Source organism: Oncorhynchus mykiss, chromosome 7, assembly GCF_057628025.1.
Source record: "Oncorhynchus mykiss isolate SJ-2025 chromosome 7, ASM5762802v1, whole genome shotgun sequence".
NCBI lineage: Eukaryota > Metazoa > Chordata > Actinopteri > Salmoniformes > Salmonidae > Oncorhynchus > Oncorhynchus mykiss.
Window position 1 is genome coordinate 2,357,501 of NC_143028.1, and position 7,500 is coordinate 2,365,000.

At 48.8% G+C, this 7,500-nt stretch overlaps 1 protein-coding gene across 1 annotated transcript in view; it reads left to right on the top strand.

The window, feature by feature from the left end:
• Window positions 1-7,500, top strand: part of LOC110515808 (receptor tyrosine-protein kinase erbB-4) — a 478,553-nt gene that overhangs the window by 387,577 nt on the left and 83,476 nt on the right.

Consider the following 7,500-nt stretch of genomic DNA (forward strand, 5'->3'; position numbering starts at 1 on the left):
GAATCAGGGTCTGGTGTCAGGTTAGCCTGTCCCCACAGGGGGAACCAGGGTCTGGTGTCAGGTTAGCCTGTCCCCACAGGGGGAATCGGGGTCTGGTGTCAGGTTAGCCTGTCCCCACAGGGGGAACCAGGGTCTGGTGTCAGGTTAGCCTGTCCTCACAGGGGGAATCAGGGTCTGGTGTCAGGTTAGGCTGTACCCACAGGGGGAACCAGGGTCTGGTGTCAGGTTAGCCTGTCCTCACAGGGGGAATCAGGGTCTGGTGTCAGGTTAGCCTGTCCCCACAGGGGGAATCAGGGTCTGGTGTCAGGTTAGCCTGTCCTCACAGGGGGAATCAGGGTCTGGTGTCAGGTTAGCCTGTCCTCACAGGGGGAATCAGGGTCTGGTGTCAGGTTAGCCTGTCCCCACAGGGGGAATCAGGGTCTGGTGTCAGGTTAGCCTGTCCTCACAGGGGGAATCAGGGTCTGGTGTCAGGTTAGCCTGTCCTCACAGGGGGACCAGTGTCTGGTGTCAAGTTAGCCTGTCCTCACAGGGGGAATCAGGGTCTGGTGTCAGGTTAGCCTGTCCTCACAAGGGGAATCAGGGTCTGGTGTCAGGTTAGCCTGTCCTCACAGAGGGAATCAGGGTCTGGTGTCAGGTTAGCCTGTCCTCACAGGGGGAATCAGGGTCTGGTGTCAGGTTAGCCTGTCCTCACAGAGGGAATCAGGGTCTGGTGTCAGGTTAGCCTGTCCTCACAGGGGAAACCAGGGTCTGTTGTCAGGTTAGCCTGTCCCCACAGGGGGAATCAGGGTCTGGTGTCAGGTTAGCCTGTCCTCACAGAGGGAACCAGTGTCTGTGTTTCTCCATCACGCCCATTTCTCCTCTCAGTGTGCTTTATGTGGGAGGAGGTGTTTGAAGTCGGCAGGAAAAACAGCTCACAGCTGAGACTTTGAAGAAGATGAAGAGGAGGAGGGGGGTAAAGAGCAGCTGGATAACGACGTCCTCTGTGAGAACCGAGCTGTGATCACGTGGAGAGACAGGAGGCAGGAGGTGGTACATGACGTCTTGATTTATCGGCTTACCTCGTAGACAGAGCACTGCAGACATGTACTAGACTTGTGTTCAACAGTATGTGTTGTCCTCCCAATGCTTTAGCTGCTCTTCATTGAGCTCGCATGCAAAATGCAAACCCTGCAAATCTGTCCTTCCTATAGCCTCCTATAGCCTCCTATAACCTCCTATAGCCTCCTATAGCCTCCTATAGCCTCCTATAATCTCCTATAACATCCTATAGCCTCCCATAACCTCCTCTAGCCTCCTATAGCCTCCTATAGCCTCTTATGGCCTCATATTGCCTCCTATAGCCTCCTATAGCCTCCTATAGCCTCCTATAATCTCCTATAACATCCTATAGCCTCCCATAACCTCCTCTAGCCTCCTATAGCCTCCTATAGCCTCTTATGGCCTCATATTGCCTCCTATAGCCTCCTATAGCCTCCTATAGCCTCCTATAATCTCCTATAACATCCTATAGCCTCCCATAACCTCCTCTAGCCTCCTATAGCCTCCTATAGCCTCATATTGCCTCATATAGCCTCCTATAGCCTCCTATAACCTCCTATAGCCTCCCATAACCTCCTATAACCTCCTATAGCCCCCTATAACCCTCCTGTAACCCTCCTGTAGCCCTCCTATAGCCCTCCTTAAGCCTCCTGTAGCCCTCCTATAGCCTCCTATAGCCTTCTATAACCTCCTGTAGCCTCCTGTAGCCCTCCCGTAGCCCTCCTATAGCCTCCTTAAGCCTTCTGTAGCCCTCCTGTAGCCTCCTGTAGCCCTCCTATAGCCTCCTATAGCCTTCTATAACCTCCTGTAGCCTCCTGTAGCCCTCCTGTAGCCCTCCCGTAGCCCTCCTATAGCCTCCTTAAGCCTTCTGTAGCCCTCCTGTTGCCTCCTATAACCTCCTGTATCCCTCCTATAACCTCCTGTAGCCCTACTGTATCCCTCCTGTGGCCCTCCTATAGCCTCCTGCAGCCCTCCTGTAGCCCTCCTATAGCCCTCCTGTAGCCTCTTATAACCTCCTGTTGCCTCCTATAACCTCCTGTATCCCTCCGATAACCCTCCTATAGCCCTCCTATAACCCTCCTGTAGCCCTCCTGTAGCCTCCTATAGCCCTCCTGTAGCCCTCCTACAGCCTCCTATAACCTCCTATAGCTTTACTTCCGGCGCCGACAGAGATGGCCGCCTCGCTTCATGTTCCTAGGAAACTATGCAGTGTTTGTTTTTTTACGTGTTATTTCTTACATTAGTACCCCAGGTCATCTTAGGTTTCATTACATACAGTCGAGAAGAACTACTGAATATAAGATCAGCGTCAACTCACCATCAGTACAACCAAGAATATGTTTTTCGCGACGCGGATCCTGTGTTCTGCCTTTCACCCAGGACAACGGAATGGATCCCATGCAGCGACCCAAAAAAACGACTCCGAAAAAGAGGGAAACGAGGCGGTCTTCTGGTCAGACTCCGGAGACGGGCACATCGTGCACCACTCCCTAGCATTCTTCTCGCCAATGTCCAGTCTCTTGACAACAAGGTTGATGAAATCCGAGCAAGGGTAGCATTCCAGAGGGACATCAGAGACTGTAACGTTCTTTGCTTCACGGAAACATGGCTCACTGGAGAAACGCTATCCGAGGCGGTGCAGCCAGCGGGTTTCTCCACGCATCGCGCCGACAGAAACAAACATCTTTCTGGTAAGAAGAGGGGCGGGGGCGTATGCCTTATGGCTAACGAGACATGGTGTGATGAAAGAAACATACAGGAACTCAAATCCTTCTGTTCACCTGATTTAGAATTCCTCACAATCATTATCTACCAACAGAATTCTCTTCGATTATAATCACAGCCGTATATATCCCCCCCAAGCAGACACATCGATGGCTCTGAACAAACTTTATTTGACTCTTTGCAAACTGGAATCCATTTATCCGGAGGCTGCATTCATTGTAGCTGGGGATTTTAACAAAGCTAATCTGAAAACAAGACTCCCTAAATTTTATCAGCATATCGATTGCGCAACCAGGAGTGGAAAAACCTTGGATCATTGTTACTCTAACTTCCGCGACGCATATAAGGCCCTGCCCCGCCCTCCTTTCGGAAAAGCTGACCACGACTCCATTTTGTTGATCCCTGCCTACAGACAGAAACTAAAACAAGAGGCTCCCACGCTGAGGTCTGTCCAACGCTGGTCCGACCAAGCTGACTCCACACTCCAAGACTGCTTCCATCACGTGGACTGGGACATGTTTCGTATTGCGTCAGATAACAATATTGACCAATACGCTGATTCGGTGTGCGAGTTCATTAGAACGTGCGTTGAAGATGTCGTTTCCATAGCAACGATTAAAACATTCCCTAACCAGAAACCGTGGATTGATGGCAGCATTCGTGTGAAACTGAAAGCGCGAACCACTGCTTTTAATCAGGGCAAGGTGACTGGTAACATGACCGAATACAAACAGTGCAGCTATTCCCTCCGCAAGGCTATCAAACAAGCTAAGCGTTAGTACAGAGACAAAGTAGAATCTCAATTCAACGGCTCAGACACAAGAGGTATGTGGCAGGGTCTACAGTCAATCATGGACTACAAGAAGAAATCCAGCCCAGTCACGGACCAGGATGTCCTGCTCCCAGGCAGACTAAATAACTTTTTTGCCCGCTTTGAGGACAATACAGTGCCACTGACACGGCCTGCAACGAAAACATGCGGACTCTCCTTCACTGCAGCCGAGGTGAGTAAGACATTTAAACGTGTTAACCCTTGCAAGGCTGCAGGCCCAGACGGCATCCCCAGCCGCGCCCTCAGAGCATGCGCAGACCAGCTGGCCGGTGTGTTTACGGACATATTCAATCAATCCCTATACCAATCTGCTGTTCCCACATGCTTTAAGAGGGTCACCATTGTTCCTGTTCCCAAGAAAGCTAAGGTAACTGAGCTAAACGACTACCGCCCCGTAGCACTCACTTCCGTCATCATGAAGGGCTTTGAGAGACTAGTCAAGGACCATATCACCTCCACCCTACCTGACACCCTAGACCCACTCCAATTTGCTTACCACCCAAATAGGTCCACAGACGATGCAATCTCAACCACACTGCACACTGCCCTAACCCATCTGGACAAGAGGAATACCTATGTGAGAATGATGTTCATCGACTACAGCTCGGCATTCAACACCATAGTACCCTCCAAGCTCGTCATCAAGCTCGAGACCCTGGGTCTCGACCCCGCCCTGTGCAACTGGGTACTGGACTTCCTGACGGGCCGCCCCCAGGTGGTGAGGGTAGGCAACAACATTTCCACCCCGCTGATCCTCAACACTGGGGCCCCACAAGGGTGCGTTCTGAGCCCTCTCCTGTACTCCCTGTTCACCCACGACGGCGTGGCCACGCACGCCTCCAACTCAATCATCAAGTTTGTGGACGACACAACAGTGGTAGGCTTGATTACCAACAACGACGAGACGGCCTACAGGGAGGAGGTGAGGGCCCTCGGAGTGTGGTGTCAGGAAAATAACCTCACACTCAACGTCAACAAAACTAAGGAGATGATTGTGGACTTCAGGAAACAGCAGAGGGAACACCCCCCTATCCACATCGATGGAACAGTAGTGGAGAGGGTAGCAAGTTTTAAGTTCCTCGGCATACATATCACAGACAAACTGAATTGGTCCACTCACACAGACAGCATCGTGAAGAAGGCGCCCTCCTGAAATTCGGTTTATCACCAAAAGCACTCACAAACTTTTACAGATGCACAATCAAGAGCATCCTGTCGGGCTGTATCACCGCCTGGTACGGCAACTGCTCCGCCCACAACCGTAAGGCTCTCCAGAGGGTAGTGAGATCTGCACAACGCATCACCGGGGGCAAACTACCTGATGAAACAATGTGCTCTGGTCAGATGAAACAATGCAAGACGTTATGTTTGCCGTAAAAGCAACACAGCTCATCACCCTTAACACACCATCCCCACTGTCAAACATGGTGGTGGCAGCATCATGGTTTGGGCCTGCTTTTCTTCAGCAGGGACAGGGAAGATGGTTAAAATTGATGGGAAGATCCAAATACAGGAGCCAAATACAGGACCATTCTGGAAGAAAACCTGATGGAGTCTGCAAAAGACCTGAGACTGGGACGGAGATTTGTCTTCCAACAAGACAATGATCCAAAACATAAAGCAAAATCTACAATGGAATGGTTCAAAAATAAACATATCCAGGTGTTAGAATGGCCAAGTCAAAGTCCAGACCTGAATCCAATCGAGAATCTGTGGAAAGAACTGAAAACTGCTGTTCACAAATGCTCTCCATCCAACCTCACTGAGCTCGAGCTGTTATGTCTCTCGATGTGCAAAACTGATAGAGACATACCCCAAGCGACTTACAGCTGTAATCGCAGCAAAAGGTGGCGCTACAAAGTATTAACTTAAGGGGCTGAATAATTTTGCACGCCCAATTTTTCAGTTTTTGATTTGTTAAAAAAGTTTGAAATATCCAATAAATATTGTTCCACTTCATGATTGTGTCCCACTTGTTTGTTCATTCTTCACAAAAAAATACAGTTTTATATCTTTATGTTTGAAGCCTGAAATGTGGCAAAAGGTCGCAAAGTTCAAGGGGGCCGAATACTTTCGCAAGGCACTGTACATATGAGATGAGTATGTAAACAAAGTGGCATAGTTAAAGTGACTAGTGATACATGTATTACATAAAGATGCAGTAGATGATATAGAGTACAGTATATATATACATACAGTGCCTTGCGAAAGTATTCGGCCCCCTTGAACTTTGCGACCTTTTGCCACATTTCAGGCTTCAAACATAAAGATATAAAACTGTATTTTTTTGTGAAGAATCAACAACAAGTCGGACACAATCATGAAGTGGAACGACATTTATTGGATATTTCAAACTTATTTATAAGGTTTATAAGTTTGTTATAAGTTTGTTATAAGTTTGAAATATCCAATAAATGTCGTTCCACTTCATGATTGTGTCCCACTTGTTGTTGATTCTTCACAAAAAAATACAGTTTATATCTTTATGTTTGAAGCCTGAAATGTGGCAAAAGGTCGCAAAGTTCAAGGGGGCCGAATACTTTCGCAAGGCACTGTATATACTGCACTCAATACCATCTACTGTATCTTGTCTATGCGCTCTGTACCATCACTCATTCATATATCTTTATGTACATATTCTTATCCCCTTACACTTGTGTCTATAAGGTAGTAGTTTTGGAATTGTTAGCTAGATTACTTGTTGGTTATTACTGCATTGTCGGAACTAGAAGCACAAGCATTTCGCTACACTCGCATTAACATCTGCTAACCATGTGTATGTGACAAATAAAATTTGATTTGATTTGAGTACATGCAAATTGCCATCATACAAACTGATGCAGCAGACTTTGTGAAAATTAATATTTGTGTCATTCTCAAAACCTTTGGCCACGACTGTAGTCAAACTGATTGGCTTCTGGTTTTAAAAACTAGGCCTCTTTAACTCTCCATCTCTGTGCCTTTTGCCTTTCTAAATGAGAGTCAAGTTAATTCTCACACTGAAAAGCCAGCGAATTAAAGAACAGGAGAAAGAGAGAAAAAATCCTGTGCGCTCGTGGCCGCGGGGAACGGAGGGAGGAGGATTAGAAAACCTTGAAAGTGTTTAATTAAAAAAGTTGTTCTCGTGAGTTGGCCGTGTGGCGTCAGGTTCGCCTCTGGCGCAGGCACCACTCGACCTGAAAGAGCCTCAGTCCTGCCAAATTCCTGCTAAAATGCTGCTAATCCCCATCAGCCCCTTCTCCCTGAAGACAGTGGTGTGCGTTTGGCGTACACGCCCCCAACCAACTGCAACGCACAAGGAAAACCAACGAGAAGGAACCAGCGGAATGAATGGAAAGGATCGTTCAATTCAGCGGGGAACAACCGCCGTGGAACCTTCCTTTGTCTTCCGTGATGCTCCTCAATTTTTCTCTGAACAAAAGACAGCCTTATTCCACCACCCAGCCTTTTCAAAAGGATTCCTCTGGAACCTGCTTCCTGAGAAAAAAAACTAATTTAGTTTAAAAAAGAGGAGAGAGAAATGGAGGAGAGGAGGGTGGAGAGGGGAGGGTGGAGGTGGGAGGGAGGGAGGAAGGAAGAAAGAGGGTGGAGGGTGGTTGGATGGAGGAGGGTGGTGGTAGGGAGGGAGGTGGTTGGATGGAGGAGGGAGGAGGGCGGGAGGAAGGAGGAGGGTGGAGGAAGGAGGCAGAGAGAGGGAGGAGGGTGGAGGGAGGAGGGCGGAGAGAGGGAGGAGGGTAGAGGGTGGAGGGAGTTGGGCGGGAGGAAGGAGGAGGGAGGAGGGTGGAGGGTGAAAGGAGGTGGAGGGAGGATGGAGGATGGAGAAGGGTGGACTAATGCCACACTGCCCTTTGGTGTGGTGGCACGCTGCTCTGTGTCCAATTGAACATGCTATTTTTATATGTACT